Source organism: Mastomys coucha, unplaced genomic scaffold (genome assembly GCF_008632895.1).
Source record: "Mastomys coucha isolate ucsf_1 unplaced genomic scaffold, UCSF_Mcou_1 pScaffold21, whole genome shotgun sequence".
In the NCBI taxonomy this organism is placed as follows: domain Eukaryota; kingdom Metazoa; phylum Chordata; class Mammalia; order Rodentia; family Muridae; genus Mastomys; species Mastomys coucha.
The window spans coordinates 160,041,578-160,059,804 of NW_022196904.1; the positions used below are offsets into that span (position 1 = coordinate 160,041,578).

At 41.8% G+C, this 18,227-nt stretch overlaps 1 long non-coding RNA gene across 1 annotated transcript in view; it reads left to right on the forward strand.

Moving 5' to 3' along the window:
• The first annotated feature begins 14,875 nt into the window (after window positions 1-14,875).
• Window positions 14,876-18,227, forward strand: part of LOC116101134 — a 5,466-nt gene continuing 2,114 nt past the window's right edge. Inside the window, exons 1-2 of the long non-coding RNA XR_004122803.1 lie at window positions 14,876-14,940; window positions 15,949-16,095. This is a non-coding gene — a long non-coding RNA (uncharacterized LOC116101134). The remainder of the gene's footprint in view (window positions 14,941-15,948; window positions 16,096-18,227) is intronic.

Genomic DNA, 18,227 nt, shown 5'->3' on the forward strand with positions numbered 1-18,227 from the left:
AACAAAACAAAAAAACAAAAAGAAAACCCAAAAAACAAAAAACAAAACAAACAAACAAATAAAAAACTTGAAGCAACCCCACTAAAATCAGGGACCAGACAAGGCTGCCCACTCTCTCCCTACTTATTCAATATAGGACTCGAAGTCCTAGCCAGAGCGATTAGACAACAAAAGGAGGTCAAAGGGAAACACACTGGAAAGGAAGAAGTCTATCTGCAGAGGCAATTTAAACATGAGAAGGGCCGGGAACAAATGAGAAAGGTCAAGGCAAGCATACTCAACATCCCCATGCTGCACCATAGCACCGCATCCTATTTACACGGACAAAGTTTGGAACTCCAAAAATAGCACCAAAAGACAGGTGGTGAGAGACTTTCTCCAACTTTCTCTGCTCCATTAGCTCACCAAACATCTCCCACCACCTGAACTGGGGGCTGGGGGGGGGGTGTCACTTAATACTTCCTTTTGAAAATAAAATGACTTACTTGAACTACCAAAGTTGCCTAAAGTAAAATGTCCCTCGCTTCTACACAAAAAGACTCAAAGAGCTAGAGAGTGTAGCAGTTGGGCCTACACTCACATGGTTAAGAGTCCACAAAAGCAATACAGTTAAATGTCTTTGTTTCTGACTCAGATTCAGGGGTTTCTTTTAAGAGGGTTGGGAAGGAGAGGCTGCTGGAACGTGTCCATAGGTCTAACCTCTTAGCACAAAGGCACCGGGTGCTCAGAAGACAGGAAGAAAAGGGACCAGAGAAGCCAGAGAGCTAAATGTGGAAAGGAGCTTGAAAAACTCCACATTTTTCTTAGCCATGGATCATATTCTCACTTTTGAAGATAGGCCTCACCAAGGCTTAATCATTGTTTTAGAGTAATTTGAAAGAGAAAAGAGAGAAATGCTAAATTTTCTGAGCTAGTTGCCTGAGGCTGATCGAATCCAAAACCTTGAGTTCAAACGCTAAAAATAAATAAATAATTAATTAGTTTTGAAAAAAAACCCAAAACCATAAAAACCTCAACCTTTTTTTGAGACGATGTGTGTTGGGGGGTGGGGGAGATTTTACACCATTTCCAATAAACGGTTTGACTGGATTTTTTTATCCAGAGATGACCCGAAGCTTGGGTGTCACGAGGACACAGCCTCTCTGTTTCTTCCTCGGACTTGGAGAAAGAACGTTCCATTCCACGCAATTCATGAATTTTAAAAACCATGAACCTTCCTTCACATTCTGGAAGCACACAGACGTTCTCCTGTAAGGGAGCTGTTCAAAGGATGAATGCTCCCCGAGATCTCCATGCAAACAGCAAGAAGCCTTTTCAGGCTGCCTTTGTTCTAAGCTGGCTAGAGGCTCCAGGCCCAGGACTGTCAGTAGTGTCTGGACATATGGTTGGGCAGAGAGCGCAGCGGCCGAAGTTACCAGCCACCAACTGCCATAATTGTCCTGTCCCTGGAAAATAGCCAAATTGTTGAGTCAAATGCCAACGCCACCTTGTTGTCATCGGACAAGTAACCATAAACCAAGGAAGGCCACTGGTTCCCTCTAGTGGTAGAGCGCCAGGAGTGGCTAATCTCTTGCCTCTGCCCCTAGTCCAGGAAAAAATGAGGCTCTGCCTTTTGGTAGTAATCTCTATCCACAGTTTGTCAGTGAGCTAATCGTCACAGACACCGAATGTTAGTAACAACAACACAGCAAACTAGGATTCAGAGAGTTCTCTAGTAATGTCTCCACTGTCCTTATCCCCAAGGCTTGTGAGCCCCTGGTGAAGTCTACTTCTGAGATCCAAGGAGCTACTGTCACTAGCCCTCCACGATTCCTGGATGTTCTCTCTGTAGTCTTTGTGTAGTTGATTGCTGCCTCACTTTGAAATAATTGTGATTTTTTTTTCTTCACCTGCACCGTGGTCAGTTACACCTCCCTTAAGATTTAACTTAATCATCAAAGCCCTCCTTGATCTCCAAAACTAGCATATATAAAATGAAGAAAGGAAAAAAGTGGCCTTTATTCTATGCAAACATAGGCTGTATTCTATCTATGTAAGTATGGATTAGGTTGGGTGTTATTATTATATTTTTTATTCAAAACAATGAAGGAAATTACTATCACCTTCAGTTTGTAGTCAGAAAAGCAAAGTCCACAGAAATCTAGAAATTACAACCAAGTACAATTTTGAAAGCCCACAAACTTTTACTGCATGACTGTTCCTCTTAGTTAGCCCAACTTAAGCACCATCTGCTCTTGCTTACTCAAGTCATCAGAAGCATCACATGGAGTGGCTACTCTTGGAGAGAATCATCTAAAAATCATTTATATCAGGTTTTAACTGATGGTTTTCTTTTTATATAGGATATAAAAGGGGATTTCTAAAAAAAAAATCTTAATGTCTTCAAATAAAACAAATCATCCTGAGTAATCCTTATTAGTGGATTTTTCTGAGCCAAAAGGCAACAGAACATCACAAGGTGGAGAACATAAAGAGCTTTGGAGAAGGCGACCGTGACAACCCTGTTCCTAAGCCAAGCAAGAACACTGGCCCAAGCCACACAATGACTTTCATCAAGCCGAATTGGTCCTGGGATCTTGGTTCTTCATCTTCACAAAGGAGGAAATGAGAGCTGGCATGGTGAAGGGTCCCTGCGATCCCAGCAGCTTGGGAAGCTAAAACAGGAGGAATGTAAGTTCAAGGCCTGACTAGTCTACGTAGCCAGACTCTATGCCAAAAATAGAAGGCATTAGCCTAAGTTAGAATGGACTCTAAAGAGACCCAGCCTAGGTCTCCGCTTTGATTGTGCTATTTGAAGTGGAGCTGGTTGCCCCAAATTTGCTGGCAAATACTTGAGGCAAGGTAATAACTTTGTTTCAAGTTAGTTGACTTCTTCAAAACACCTGTCAGTTAGAGTTACATCTTGAAGATGCAGCCCAAACTTTCATGTAATAGAAAATCATGTTCAAACGGATACACTGACAATTCCGTCAACCTCTCTAAGTTTAAATATGGAGAAGGGGACTTAAAATTCCATTCAGGATCCCACGTAAGGTTTCCATGCTTTCTCATGGCACAGCTTAGTCATTGGAGTCTCACACATGGTTCTGTAGCTTCTATCTAGCATTGTTGCTCATTAGAACTTAGAGCCCTCTCCTTTTAATGACCCTCGTTCACCCACCATGCTGAGTCATCTAAAACTGTAGCCTCTAAGCATTTAAAGAAGATCAAAAACGGGAGATTTCTTTCTCACTTAATTATTCTCTGTAACAACTCATAGTACTTGCTTTGTTCTTTTACTTGAAACAAAAATCTGAAAATGCAAACGATAGTATCAACTCAAGAGACAGGTCTCTGGTATATGAGTTCTGATATATCTACCCATAAATTCAAAGTTATCCCCATCAAGTATTCCTGACCACAGGAGGAGCATTTGCATGAAGGTCAAAAGATCCAGCTTTGGTACATCCTAGCTGGAATGGGTTGGGCCAGCAGTTACCCTTCTAAATCCTCCAGTTCTTACCTGTTTGTGGAGGTTTGTAATAGAATAGCATGCTGATCAAATGCATGCATGGCAAGGAGAGTTGGCTTAGAGTCTCGGTGACCAAATCAAGATTCCAAAGGCTCTGGATGAGTTACAACCACGAACCACATCTGAATGAGCTTCATCTAACACGCACAAAGCCCCGTCGTGTTCATGGCAAAAGAGTGAATAATTAAAAAGCAACGCATGAATGGAGAGACTGTGAAAAGATTCAGAGACCCAAAGCCAAAAAAAAAAATCAGTAGCACATTCTATTCCCCTAAAGCTCAGACTTCTGGGTGCTTGGGGATCAGCTCAGAGCTGCTTTTTCCACATAGCCGTCTGCACTGAGTCAAGAGTAGCGTTCATACAGACGTCTGCGCATCACACTCTTCCATGCTTCCTCTGCCAGCCCCAGCACTGCCCCAGAGACCTCCCTGATGCTTTGGTGTTATCTGTGTCTTCATGCTTCTTGCTAGATTTTCAGATCTCCAGAAGAACTTTATCTCTCGGTTGACTCTCTGCAGACTCGGTTCATTTGAGTCACTATTCCAATTTGTAAGATTTTCAGGAATTTGAGTTTGCTCCTAGTCTCTGTCCCATGAATGTTGATGAACCTCAAACTCATGACTGGTGTACAGGGACAGAAGAAGCAGGAGCTGGACATGGTCAGGTGTTTAAGGTAGAAAACATATACTTAATATTTAGCATATGTATATTTGATTATTTCTTATAATAAACATAGTATATCATTTTGTACTTAATTATTATTATTTTTTGAGATGTGGCTTCTCTTCATAACAGCCCTGGCTGTCCTAGAACTTGCTTTGCAGACCAAGCTGGCCTCCAACTCATAGATTCACCTGCCTCTGACTTCTGAGTCTTGAGATTAAAGCCATGGCACCCTGCCCGTGTACACTTCTTAAAGCACCCAAGCATCGGACATTTGACACTTGATGAAGACTTCAAGAGAGACTTCTAGGGCACTAGAGAATAGGAAAGGGGACATCTTTGTGGTTCTGTTCCGGGGGGGGGGGTGTTCAAGATGAGTACCCAAGTACATGAGAAACATTAATCCATTGAAAGTCCCCTGAGTAAAAGAGACAGTACCCGCAAGGTAACATAAGAGACTCTCAGTTTTGTTTCGAAAAGCGGAGATCACAAAGGTGAAATACTGGCTGCAGTTAACTCTCAATGTTGACAGTGACCCAAAATTGTGCTGGCCTAGGTTTTTTCCCATTTTACTGATTTATAAGATACAGAGACCTCCTGTTTTTGTTTTTTGAGACAGGATTTCTCTGTGTAGCCCTGGCTGTCCTGGAACTCACTCTGTAGACCAGGCTGACCTGGAACTCAGAAATCTGCCTGCCTCTGCCTCCTGAGGGCTGGGATTAAAGGCGTGTGTCACCACTGCCCAGCTCAGAAACTTTCATAATAAGAAAAGTTTAGTATCTTGATGATTTTTTTTTTTAAGTCTTTGTATAAACATCTTGGTTCAACCTTTTAGTCCAGATGATTCTCAGGCTTGGCTTAGAGGAATGCTAACTTTCCACATGCTCATTCAGTGCACATTTGGGACAGATCCTGGCTGGGGAGGACAGAGGCCTGTAGTCAGCTGTGGAGCAATGTCTGGAGGAGGCACTGCTGAGTCCCTCTGGCCTGTGGGCAGTCCCCGGGCCAACTCCATGTCTTCCAATGGACACCTATTCCTAAGCGCTATCCCTCCTAGTATGTGCTGATACTCTCAAGCTTCATGTGTTGGCTGCACACTCCCTACCTAAGGCTGGCATTCTGCTCGCAGTCTAGCCCAGTGTGAACAGTTGGGAAGCTTTTTTCTTGCCAGACCTGCCAGTGGGGACTCCCCCTCCACCCCCAGGTTGGGCCCCTTTTGTTGATCTCCCATTGGGGTCAAGTACACACTAAACTATTGTTATAGCTTTCCAAGTTGTCTCTGTCTTTTTTGTCTTGTCTCTCCACTGTTCAGTGTAGCGCTCTGGCTAAATCATCCTTATAAAACAGAAAGAACTCTACATTGCCTTTTTGAAGTTCCCCATATTCTATAAAATGGATTTTATTTCTTATCCTGAAGTATCACTGAGATCCAGTCCTTTGCTTCAAAGGATCAGGGTGCAGCTCAGTCCTGTATAGAATGGAATAAATGCTGGCTGAATTAAACCATTGTCTCCTGTGATCATCCCTCCACACTCACTCAGCCTTGATTGTCTACTGGCCTCAACTGTCCAACTGAGTCCTTTTGAGTCTTCTGGTCCCAGGGAAGGCCTGGTCCTGGGTGTCGTCTGCCCTGCTCCTGGAAGAACCCTGTAATTTTAAAGATGCAACTTTGTAACCTATATTCAACGAACCTGGCTTCTACTCTGTGCGTGATTGAGCCAAGAGGAGTTAATCTGGAAAGAATTCATGTTGGCACACACCTGTAATCCCAGCTTTGGGAGACTGAGACAGGAGAATTCTGAGTCAGAAGCTAAACTGAGCTACATAGTGAGTTTGAAGCCAGCCTGAGCTACACAGCAAGACCCTGGCTCAACAACGAAAGAAAGAAAATGGCCTTTGCAAAGGCAGAGATGCTGCCAGCTTCAGGGGCCCAGGGCCCTGTGCTCAGAAGTTGCTGCCATCTTGGTGTACTGAGTAAGTTTAGTTTTTGAACCTCTGTTCTATGTGTAGTATTAATCGTGTGTTTCAATTTTCTGTATTTTATGATGTGTTTATACCTTGGGGACATTGTGGACCAAAGGGTTGGGGGGAGGGGGAGTTACCCACGCCATGTTTAGCTAAGCACGGTATCTGTGAATGTGGCTTTGCCCTGCAGACCAGCTAGTCTGCAGAAATGCTCCAGTGCACATCCTCAGATTGGCTTTTACTGAGAGGCACTATTCTTCTTCGCTCATGTCCCGAGGGCCAGCTAGGTCCCCACAGACATCTAGGGACCACTCCTATAGCTCAGAGCTCACCAGAATTCTTGCCACTAGACAGCTAGAGAGATGCTCCGCTGCTGTTCATTCTTCGGCCCTTTCTTCTCATAAAAAGCCCAGCTAAGGCTCTGGCCCTACATATTCCCCTCATGCCTTCTGCATCCTGACTGACAGCAGTTAATTATGTTCTTGAGAAATGGAGAGAGAGGGGGGACGCTATGTTGCTCTTGGCCACAAAACCAAAAATTTAGTGAGGTGAGGTGTTTGTTAATCAGCTAGATTTAATCACTCCACAGTGAAAATGCACTTCAAAACATCAGTTTTATATAATAAACCACACAGCATTATAAGATGGATGCTTAAATTCAGGTTAAAAAAATTGAAATTTTCATCACCCAGTGTTATGTAGCAAAAACTAAACACTATAACAAGTTAAGAGGGGAAAAACTGTTGAAGAAAGAAAAACACTTAAAATTTATGTTTGGGTATTTTTAATAGTGATATTTTCCCCCTGCCTTTTGAAGAAAGGTCCTATACTTCTGCTTCCCACTGCACCTAAAAATCAAGTAACTAACCAGAGGATGGTGTCAGGAAGAATCTAATCCTGTTTATGACCAAGCACCCAAGTGCAATAGCCAAGGTAAGGATTGTGGGAATTTCATTAAGCCTGCTAAGAGGTGTTGGAATGGGACTTGGTGAGAAAAGAGTTGACAAGTCCACCAAAGGCTTTAGCATGTGAATGGTGCCCTGGAGGGATGAGCAGACACATGCTGTTAAGACAGCTGCCCCCTAGTTAATGGAGAATAGCCAAGAACTATGAGCAAAGCCATTTGTGCATATAAAAAGCCAGCAAAAAAAAAAAAAAAAAAAAAAAAAAAAAAAAAAAACCTTTGCCTCTAATTTAGAACTTTCCAGATTCATCTAATTTAGGGGACTGTCTGGTGACCAAAAGGGGAAAGTCTTGCTGCCAATGGTATTTCTTAGGGTTTCAGATCTGCTGAAGTAGACTACTTTCCTGGATACCTCTAAAAATAGTTGAGGAGTGAGATATAGTTCTGAAAGTCCATTGAGCCTTGACAGAAGGCTGTTCTCGCCCATCTCATAATGCTCTTGCTTCCTCCCATAGGAGTAGTAGCAATGCCACTGTTCCTCATAGCCTCTAATAGACAGTGAAGCCTCTGGGATAGTCACCTGGGTGTCTCATGCAGTGACCAGGTACTAGTCGGTCCCTCATCAATATTTGCAGAAGGCACAAAAATGTACCAGAAAGATAAATCAGTCTGATTATCCAATACCACATCTCAGAATGTTACATCACCCTCAGGAAGGTGGCTTCCATATTTCCTAAGTCCCAGCAATGTCTTGTGCATTGTCTCACTTGCTAAAAACATTCTATATTCTACTAGTTAACGTGTGAGGCAGGAATCCTCTGATGTGGCCATTTCACCCTATGTCCTGCTATTGGTGTTAGAAATGCTTCCAGATTTCCACTCTCGTCAATGATGCTTCGTCCACTCTCTGCTTGATCTTAAGTTCAAATCTTGTCTTCTGGCATAACATACTACTCTTCGTCATTCTTCATGTTACAAAAATGAACTTCAGATCATTTTGGAGAGCTGACCCCTCACATGCCCTAGAGTTAGCCCCTTCTGAAAGGGAAGGTCTGCCAACAGGCTTGAAGGTAAAGGGGTTTCAGTTAAGCCCCACTAACTCTCGGCATTCAAATTACCAGTTTCTCCTTCATAGCGAAGGCACTGCTAAAGCTTTTGTAAATGGAACAGAATCCTGATGTTATGGGGGAGACAGAAAAATAGATCAAGTTACAGGATATGCAAATTTCCTTTATGCTTTCAATGGGGAATGAGAGAAATGCTTATATACTGTAGAATTTATAAAGACAGGGTTGCTCTGTGGGATATTTAACGGGAGATGTATCTGCTAGAGGGTCTCTGCTGACTGGTGCTCTCTCTAGGCTGTGCAATGGTACCATCTTGTGGCTGACACAAAAGATAACCAGCTGACACCCAGCTTTCTATCCTTCGAGGCCATAAGAATGTGCACGTGTGGATTTTCCACCTTTTAAAACCGTGTGTATAGGAAGTGAATGCTTAGAGCATTTCCTGTCCTCAGCCAGTAACTATCAGGCAGGTGTGAGAAAGTTCCTGAATCTTCTAGAACACTAATATTTGACGGGGAAAAAACATGTGTAGGTATTTAGCTCCTGTGTTGAATACTATTTCATCTACAAGAAATTCTGGAGAAGTGAAGAAAAAGAATCACCAAAACTTCTGTTAGATATGCTGACTACAGTTTCAGGAACAGTGATGTTAGCTTCTCAGTTTGATTTGTGCAGGGAAAGAGTGTATGAAGCCAGGGTGGTCATCTGTGAGGAATGGGATGAAATGTGCTAAAGCATGGAACTTAGGGCAAGGTCTTCTTATTGTTGTTCTGAAATTTTGAAATTTTGGTTTAGTAACTGGTTTCCTTTAAAAAAATAATAAGAAGAAGGAGAATAAAAGAAAAAAGAAAAGAAAAGGAAAAACCTTTGTGTGGGACTAGAATGATGGTTCACTGGGAGAGAGCATTTGTCGTGTTGTGCAATTGCCAAGATCCGAGTTCCAATCCCTGGAACCCACAGGCTGGGAGGGGTAGTGACAGAGGAATACTGAGACTTGCTGGCATTTCCAAGTTCAGTGACACGCTCTGTCCCAGGGAAAGTAAAGAGAGGAGTGACAGAATAGAACATTCTATGCTTTCTGGTCAAGAGTGAGCATGTTCATCCCCATGTGGGCATGTGCAGGCACACAAACACACACACACACACACACAGAGAGAGAGAGAGAGAGAGAGAGAGAGAGAGAGAGAGAGAGAGAGAGAGAGAGAGAGAGAGAAGAGGAGAGAAAGATGCAAACACACATACACACACACACATGCACACAAAGTGGTGTGTGCTCTTCTTTAGTGTTCTTGGATATGATGCTAGTGAAGCAAATATTGTGTCTGAAGATGAAGAGGTTCCTCTCAGAGGAAACAGGTCAGACTGGGCACATAAGTCAAAAGTAGAACCATAGCTCCGTGTGTTCAAGGTTCTGGGTTCTATCCCCAGCACCAGAAAGTCAAAAAGTGTGTGTTGGGGGAATGGTTGACAAAGAAAAGTGGAATGGCTCACAAAGGAAAAATTAACTAATTCTTCAGGTGTCAAACATTTCAGGCTTGGAGGAATCAAGGAGAGCTGCCTGAGGCTGATGTCCTGAAGGCTGTCTTTTCTGGATAGAATCTTTGGAAAGCCATAGTAAACAGTACTGAGTTTAGAACAGGACTTGTGTTTCTCTTTCTAAATGCAAGAGAAAGGGATGGACTCACAAAGAGACACTCTGACACGTTCCTCTGAATCTAAATGTCATATGATGGAGCAGTGGTTCTCAGTCTGTGGGTTGCGCCCCCTTTGAGGGTTGAATGACCCTTTTACAAGGGTCACCGAAGATCATCAGAAAACAGAAATATTTGCATTATGACTTGTAACTAGCAAAATTACAGTTGTAAAATAGCAACAATGCAATTTTGTGGTTGGGGGACTGGGTCCCCACAACCTGCGGAACTGTATTAAAGAGTCACAGCATTAGGAAGGTTGGGTACCACTGCTCTAAGAGGTTTAAACATTAAGCCAAAGAGCAGGCAAATGATATTTGAAAGCCCTTTTCTACCAATGAAAATAAAAAAAATGTATTTATTTAATTCTCATATGTCAAAGGACACATATGTAAGTATTCTTCATATCAAAGAAGAGATACAATTTTAGCCATATGAAAAAAAATCCAAGCTATAATAATCAAATAAATGAAACTTATAAAAACCTATTACATACTTTTTACCTGTCAGGTTTGAGGGATAAAATGTCCCAGTGCAACTCCTCATGCCAGAGTGGCTGCCTGGGTATCCCTACGAGTGTTCCTGGTAGGAGAGTTATGAGTGGAGAACATATGGGAACACATGCATCAAGACACCTCGAAAGCCTGGGTGTTTAGAGTGGGCATTTCACCGCTAAAGGCTAAAGAGGACAGTGGTTAAAGATGTAGGCTCTGGCCGAGCTGTGGTGGCACATGCCTTTAATCCCAGCACTTGGGAGGCAGAGGCAGGCAGATTTCTGAGTTCGAGGCCAGTCTGGTCTACAGAGTGAGTTCCAGAACAGCCAGGGCTACAGAGAAACCCTGTCTCGAAAAAACAAAAAAGAAAAAAAAGAAAAAAGAAAAAACAAATGTAGGCTCTGATCCAGATCTGGAAAACAAGCCTCCCAGTTCACTATATATTAACCAAATAGACAGGAAAATGACTGATCCCTATGCATCAGTGCCTTTATCTATAAAATGGGCTAACACCATCTAAGCTAGCACAGATTAATAAATAAGAGCCACCAAGAATAAGCCTAGCTCATCACCGATGGCATTAACATTGTTACTAGTTACTACTGTAAAAATATAGCAATAATCTGAATATTTAATTTCCTCATAAAACATTTACTGCACAGTCCTTTAGTCAGACAACAGACAGCAAAGCAGCTGCGGGCTCTGAAAGGAGCTCGTGATGCCATTGTAAAAGAGGTATGCTCGGCCAGGCATGGTGGTGTATGTCTGTGCTCCCAGTGCACATGAGGCTGAAGCAGGAGTATTGCGAAGAATAGACCTGTTTGGCTTACATAGTGAGTATCAGGCCAGCCAGGGCTACACAGCAAGATATTGTCTCAAGATAAACTAACAACAAACCCACAGGAACACTGACATCCTTTTACTAATATTAATAGTGGTCATCAGCATTTACAATTGTGCATCCACCAGTCTTCCCGGCTAGGCACAGTGCATTTGTCTCATATGCTGGATGCCCAGGAAGTGCTGTCAGGCATGCTCAGATTACTTTACAGTCAGTGAAACATGCTACAGACTTAATTTCTCATCTGGTAAGAGGATTCAACTCATTCATTATGAGGTTCAGCGTGGTTATGAATACAGGAAGGCTTTGGGAACAGTCAAATCAGACAAAATCACATTTGCTATTATTTGTTAGGGGCTATAGAAACTCAATTACAAAAATAATTCTTTTATTTTATTTTATTTTATTTTATTTTTCGAGACAGGGTTTCTCTGTGTAGCCCTGGCTGTCCTGGAACTCACCTGGCCTCAAACTCAGAAATCCGCCTGCCTCTGCCTCCCAAGTGCTGGGATTAAAGGCGTGCACCACCGCTGCTCAGCACAAAAATAATTTTAATGAACATTTACTGCCTGTCAGAAACTGTGCATATATGATTATATATAATATATATATATATATAATATATATTTTATTTAATCTTCTCTCTGGGTTAGCAGGCTTAGAAAATAAAATTACATTTTCTCATTAAATTTGATTTCAAATAAAGAATGGAAAATGTTTGTGTGCAATGATCAGGGTTTATTTGAAATACTTAAGGCTAAGGCTATATTTAATATTTATCTAATGCTGTTTCCCTAGGCATTCTGTATTTTATTTGGCAGCCATACCTCAGTAGGCAAAATAATCATGTATATAATCTGACAAAAGAGGAGAGGTTTAGCCATCTTCCTGATGTCACTGAGTATCTCCTGACGTCACTGAGTATCCCTTGCATGTTCTACATGGAGAAGCAGTGTTAAACAAAGAGGCAAACTGAGGAAAACAGGCTATTATGTCAGGATTCTCATCATTAGAATATTTAAATGATTATAAATTTTTATGATATTTAAAATACAATTTTATAATCAAAAAGTCATAAATATAAATAAATATAAAACATTTAAATATTTCATACAAGAAATACAATTTAATATCATATAAATATACTATGATTAATAGGGTATAAATATGTGAATATAAATTAAATATTTTACATAATATAACTATAATTTTATAATATAAATGTATTTCTCAAATATACTAATCCAAAATCCAAATACTAAATGTAAAAATGGGTTGTGTCATTGTCAAGACTACTTAGCAGGACCTGCTGCTAAAGGCTGATGGCTTTTGTCCCATACCCAGAACCTACTTGATGGAAGAAAAGCACCTTCTCTTGCAAGCTGGGCTACACACACACACACACACACACACACACACACACACACACACCTGCCCCAGTTCCACACACAGAATAAATAAATAGATAATACTTTTGTTTTGTTTTGTTTTTTGTTTTTTGTTTTTGGAGACAGGGTTTCTCTGTGTAGCCCTGGCTGTCCTGGAGCTCACTCTGTAGACCAGGCTGGCCTCGAATTTAGAAATCCGCCTGACTCTGCCTCCGAAGTGATGGGATTATAGATAATACATTTTTAAAAAAGAAACTATGCTTCAAAACCAGATCTAAATGATTTGGAATTTTAAGTCGCTTTGGAAAATGGACTTTATCTGTCTCTTCTTCCATTGCAGATGGGAGCATGAGCCGGCACTTGTGGACTGGCTGTTTTGAGTTGAGGAGATGGCAGGACCTAGACTGTAAACCCAGAGCAGCCTTGTTTCCATTGGTCAATGATAATGGACTTGCTTTTTGCTGTTTCAGTGGACATGGAAATGCTTGTGGCTGCTTGTCCCAGCACATCGTGCCCAGGCCTCCCAATTTGTAGTCAGCAGCACTCAAGGGTTAAGACATCATCATTCACTGGTAATCGAGCTATTTCCAAGATCCCTTTCACTTCCTGGAGAAAGGATGCCATGTTACTTTTGCAAACATTGAGTGCAAAGGACGAGCTTATATTCAATTGTGTCATGTTATAATATATTTCTAGGAGTATGAGCAGTGTGAGTGTGTATGTGTATATCTATTCCTGTGTGTGTGTGTGTATATCTAAGCATGTGTGTGTGTCTATGCATGTGTGTGTGTCTATGCATGTGTGTATCTATGCATGTGTGTGTATCTATGCATGTGTGTATCTATGCATGTATGTGTATCTATGCATGTGTGTGTGTGTATCTATGCATGCGTGTGGGTGGGTGTGTATCTATGCATGTGTGTGCATGTGCGAGTATGTGTGTTAGTAAGGATACCAACTCTGAATTGGAAGTGGCCCCAGGGAAGCTGGGTTCCATTGTCAGTTAACTCTCATGTGATCTCCCACAAGCACCCCACTCTTCCTAAACCTCATTTTCACCATCTGTATAGCATCAATATCCGCTCCACTCCTCAGGCCTCTGTTGACACAGAGCATCAAATCTAGAAGGCATTTTCCTATATGCTACAGGAGAAAGGAAGCTTATACAGTGGGTGTGTGATGAGCTCTCCCTAAGAATTTCTAATGGAATATTTTTTTGTCTTCTTGATACATGCTAATTAGACAATTATTTAGTGCTGTGTCTTTTTTTTAAAAAATGGCTTTCTATTCTCTATTATAGATAATAAAAACCTCTGTCACATACCAAAAAAGATAATTGTTTCAAAGAGAAATGATTTCAGAAATAAGAGGGCAAACTTCAAATTATCACTGCCCATCTAAAATATCTGGTGACAAGAGTCTGCTGTAAAAGATAACAATATTTTCAAAAACACCAAAGGAAGAGAGAATAAAAGTGTCAGAGCTGAAAACAAAGGCAGGTTCGGTATGCCTCACCCCTTTGTCTGATCAGAAACACCTGCTGAGCTTAGGAAGCATGGGAGTTTCTGGGCCTCTTACTAGAGAGCCTGAGTCAGGAGAATGAAATTTGAAAACATACACACACACACGCACACGCACATGCACACACACACATATGCACACACATCCACACACTCCAAACCCTTCACACTTAAAAGCTGAAAATCAGATGTAAGAAGTCTACTGAAGACATCGGAGGAGTGTCAGTCAACCACATATAAGCATATAGTCACATATTTAAATACACCGTAGTGAAAGAAAGAAAGAATATGAATTTAATGAAGTTCTGGAAGAAGAAGGACAAGACTTTTCCCATAATGAGGTGAGTAGGGATGGATTCTCCCAGCAATGTCTGTTCTCTCAAAATGTCTCTCAGGTTGAATGAGGAGAACCAGCAGGTAAAGATGATGCAGGGAGCTGGGCGGTGGTGGCGCACGCCTTTAATCCCAGAACTTGGGAGGCAGAGGCAGGCAGATTTCTGAGTTCGAGGCCAGCCTGGTCTACAGAGTGAGTTCCAGGACAGCCAGGACCACACAGAGAAACCCTGTCTCGAAAAACCAAAAAAAAAAAAAAAAAAAAAAAAAAAAAAAAAAAAAAAAAAAAGTGACGGTCTCAGGATAACTTGTCTCTGAGATGACAGGATTGTGAAAGGCTGAAAAGACAGGAGAGAGCCAGGAAAGTCATTGGTCAAAGGGAGAAAGCTAGTCATTTAAGACAGTATGAACAGGTGAAAGAGTAAACAATAGAACTTGGAATGTATTTATAGGAATTACATACAATGCCCATGGAAGGTTTGGTAACAGCACCTTCCGTGCATTCAATGTGAAAACATTTTTATACTCTACAAGAGTTCTAAGATGGCAAAGGACTTTGACAGGTATAAAGAGTGAATGAATGAATGAATGAATGAATGAACAAATGAACGAATGAATAATGTGGTGCTATTGTTTGGCTCTCTGATGTCACCTTGTGATAAAGGCTTGCTCTCCACAGTAGCACTGTTGAGAGGTGGTAGGAGCTTTAAGAGGCCGGGTAGAGTGAGAGATCTTCAGGCCACTGAAAGGATGCCCTTGGAGGGGACTGTGGGACTCTGGTCTATTCCTTGCCTTATTCTTTGCTTTTGAGCTATTGGGCAAACTCCTTGGAGTTTGGCTTTATCCCTTGTTCCCATGGTCATAAACAGCCTTTTCACAGATCTAAAAGCTGCAGAGTCACTCAACCATGGGTCAAATTCTCTAAAACGGTGAGCCAAAAATCAACCTTTTCTCTTTATTAGTTGAACCCTTCAGGATTTTGTTATAGTGACAGAAAACTGACTAGCACATCTGATTGCTACTTGTAATATTTTCTGTAGCTATCAAAGTTGTTCAATCTCTTCCTGGCTTGAGCATTATTCGTGGAAGACTGGCATTATCTTTGAACCTCCAGTGTATAACACAATGATTGGTATATAATAGGTGCTAAGCAAATGGGTAAATGGATGGCTAGATGGATGAATAGATAGGTGGATGGTTGAATTAATGGATTGGACTGATATAGGAATAGGTTGGGTGGATAGATTGGATGGTTGGATTGTATGTATGTGTGTATGAATATATTATGTGTGTACATATGTATATATGTATGTGTGTATAAATGTATGTATGTGTGTATGTATGTGTCATGAATGGATTGGACTAAAAAGATGAAAAAATGTATGATGTATGTTGATGGGTACATGCATTCATGCATTGGCTGCATGGGTTGAACTGATGGGTTGGACTGAATGAAAATGGGTAAATGAATGGGATTGAATGGATAAATATATTGATTGGGTTGGATGTTTGGATGAGTTGGATGGTTGGATGAGCTCAGTTAATATTGACAAAAAAAAATCATTTCATAGTCCATGGTATGCACACAACTATGCAGGCGCCATTCTCTGTCCATCATGTCTGAAGTAGTAAGTGCTTGAGATAGGACTGGAGCATATTACAGCATGACTACCTCCCGGTGACCGTGCGTGAGCCTCCAAAGGGCCTTCCAGAAGGAGGTACGTCTTGCCTTATTTTATTTGGTAGACCAGTTACCTACCTGTTTCCCTCAGTTCCAGGACCACATTCTGTCTGTTTTGTATTGGGGGTCGGGCACCCACAGCTACATTCCTAAGTCTCCAGATGCTTGTAGTATTTGGCGTTTTGCTCAATGCTAGCAGAAGGAAGAGATGTTTATTCCTCATACTCTTCTGTGGCTGCTGGTATTTGTGGAAGCAGATATGGCCTTTCAGCGATTCAGCCTTCTGCTCTAATTGCCAATCCTTGTTGTTGCCAACACTGGCTAGGGCAACTGTTCCCAGCATTCCTAGTATTGGCTGGCCTAGGAACTGAATCGTATATTTTGATGATGGTTTTTCTTCCTCTTGGTCCTGAGGGTGGCCACTACATCATACAGATACTAATCTCTGAGTGTCACATTGTCATCCCCTCCTCTTGCTTCTCAAGTTCTCTTTTCTTATTTGCTTTTCCTTCCAGGTCTCCTAAGTCCAAGATCTATATTAATTCCATAATTCTGAACATGGTAGCATCATTTCTGTTCTTCTGACAAGATCCTAGCTGATAGATTTGGTAAAAGTGAGAGAAATGTGATTATACAAGGTATCAAAAAGCTTGGGTTTAAGAGCATTTCATTTGTTCTAGAAATGAAATTGTTCTAGAAAAGAAATTAAAATGGATAACTGGATCACTGTTAAGTAGCATATTACTCGTTTGGAACATAACTGTCTTCCAAAAGCCCATGTGTTCAAGCCTCACTGGCCACCCCGTGGCACTACGAGGAAGCTCTGGACCTTTAGTATATGAGCGTTAGTGGAAGGAGGAGAGTTCACTGGAGCACATGCTCTTCGAGGATGCTATTTTTTCTGCTCTTTGCTTCCTGGACACCATGAGATGACAAGCCTTTCTTTGCACAGTACGTATGTATGTTTCTGTTATACTATTCCAAACTGCCACAAGCCCAGAGCGACATGGCTAAGTACCCATGGACCTCCAAAACTGCAAGTCAAAAATGTGTGCTTCCTCTTTGTGAACTGCTTATCTTAGGAATTTCTCCCAGTAGTGGAAATCTGAATGCTGCACACAGTGGTGATTAAAATATCCCAGACAACCCGGAATAACTCCTTGTTTCCATTCTTAGAATTATTGTTGTTTTCTTAATCTTCTGTGTTTTTTGAGACAGGGTCTTACTTACTGTGTAGTCAAGGTTGGCTCCAAACTCACTATTAAGCTAAATCATCTCCTAAGTGCTGGGATTACAGGGCTGGCCGACCGTACTCAGTGCCCTAAGTTCTTGGCTTTAGTATTGTGATGACGCAGCCAGAGAGTCCACGGGAGAGACTTGCAAGAAAAGCCAGACTTTGACCACATCAAACTCAGAAATCCGCCTGCCTCTGCCTCCCGAGTGCTGGGATTAAAGGCGTGCGCCACCACCGCCAGGCTGACCACATTTTGATGTTGTTGTTTTAATTCTGCTTTTCCACACTACAGACCTACAGGGGTCTCTTTCTCATAGATTATTCTGAGTTCCAAATGACCTTTGGTTCCATGGTTCCCTTAGTATTTTATCAGGTTTATTATCCATCAAAGCCTTGCCTGGGTTGATCTGAGTGTTCGTTGGGATTCCCAGAGAAGCCTCGGTATCAGGACTCCATACTTCCTAACCTCCAGAGTCAAACTGCTAAAGTAAGGGAGTTAGTATTAATGTAGATGATTAAACCTCTCAAGATCAAGGCCTTTGTACTTCTGATGTAACTGACTGTCATTGCATCTAGCATGGCTTCAGCAGAAAACTCAGGTCCATTCTTTTCCCCAGTGTCCGGTGTGAGGGAAGATTCCCATGATGACCAGGTGGTGTCACTACCACCTAATTAATATTTCCAGCTCCTTGGAAATCATGTCCCACAGCTGAGTTGGACTTCTCTTGGACTCTGGTTCCATGCCTGCACTTCCTGCTTGCCTCCCTTTCTCAAGTGCACAAACTTTGCCAAGAACACAGCGGACCCTACACAGCCTGGGTTCTCTCAGAGCCAGCAGTGGGATGTGCTCTGGTGGCCAGGCCTCAGTGGAGAAACAAGACTAAAGAGAGCAGAAGTCAGCACACTAGCTGAGAGAGAGAGAAAGAGAGAGAGAG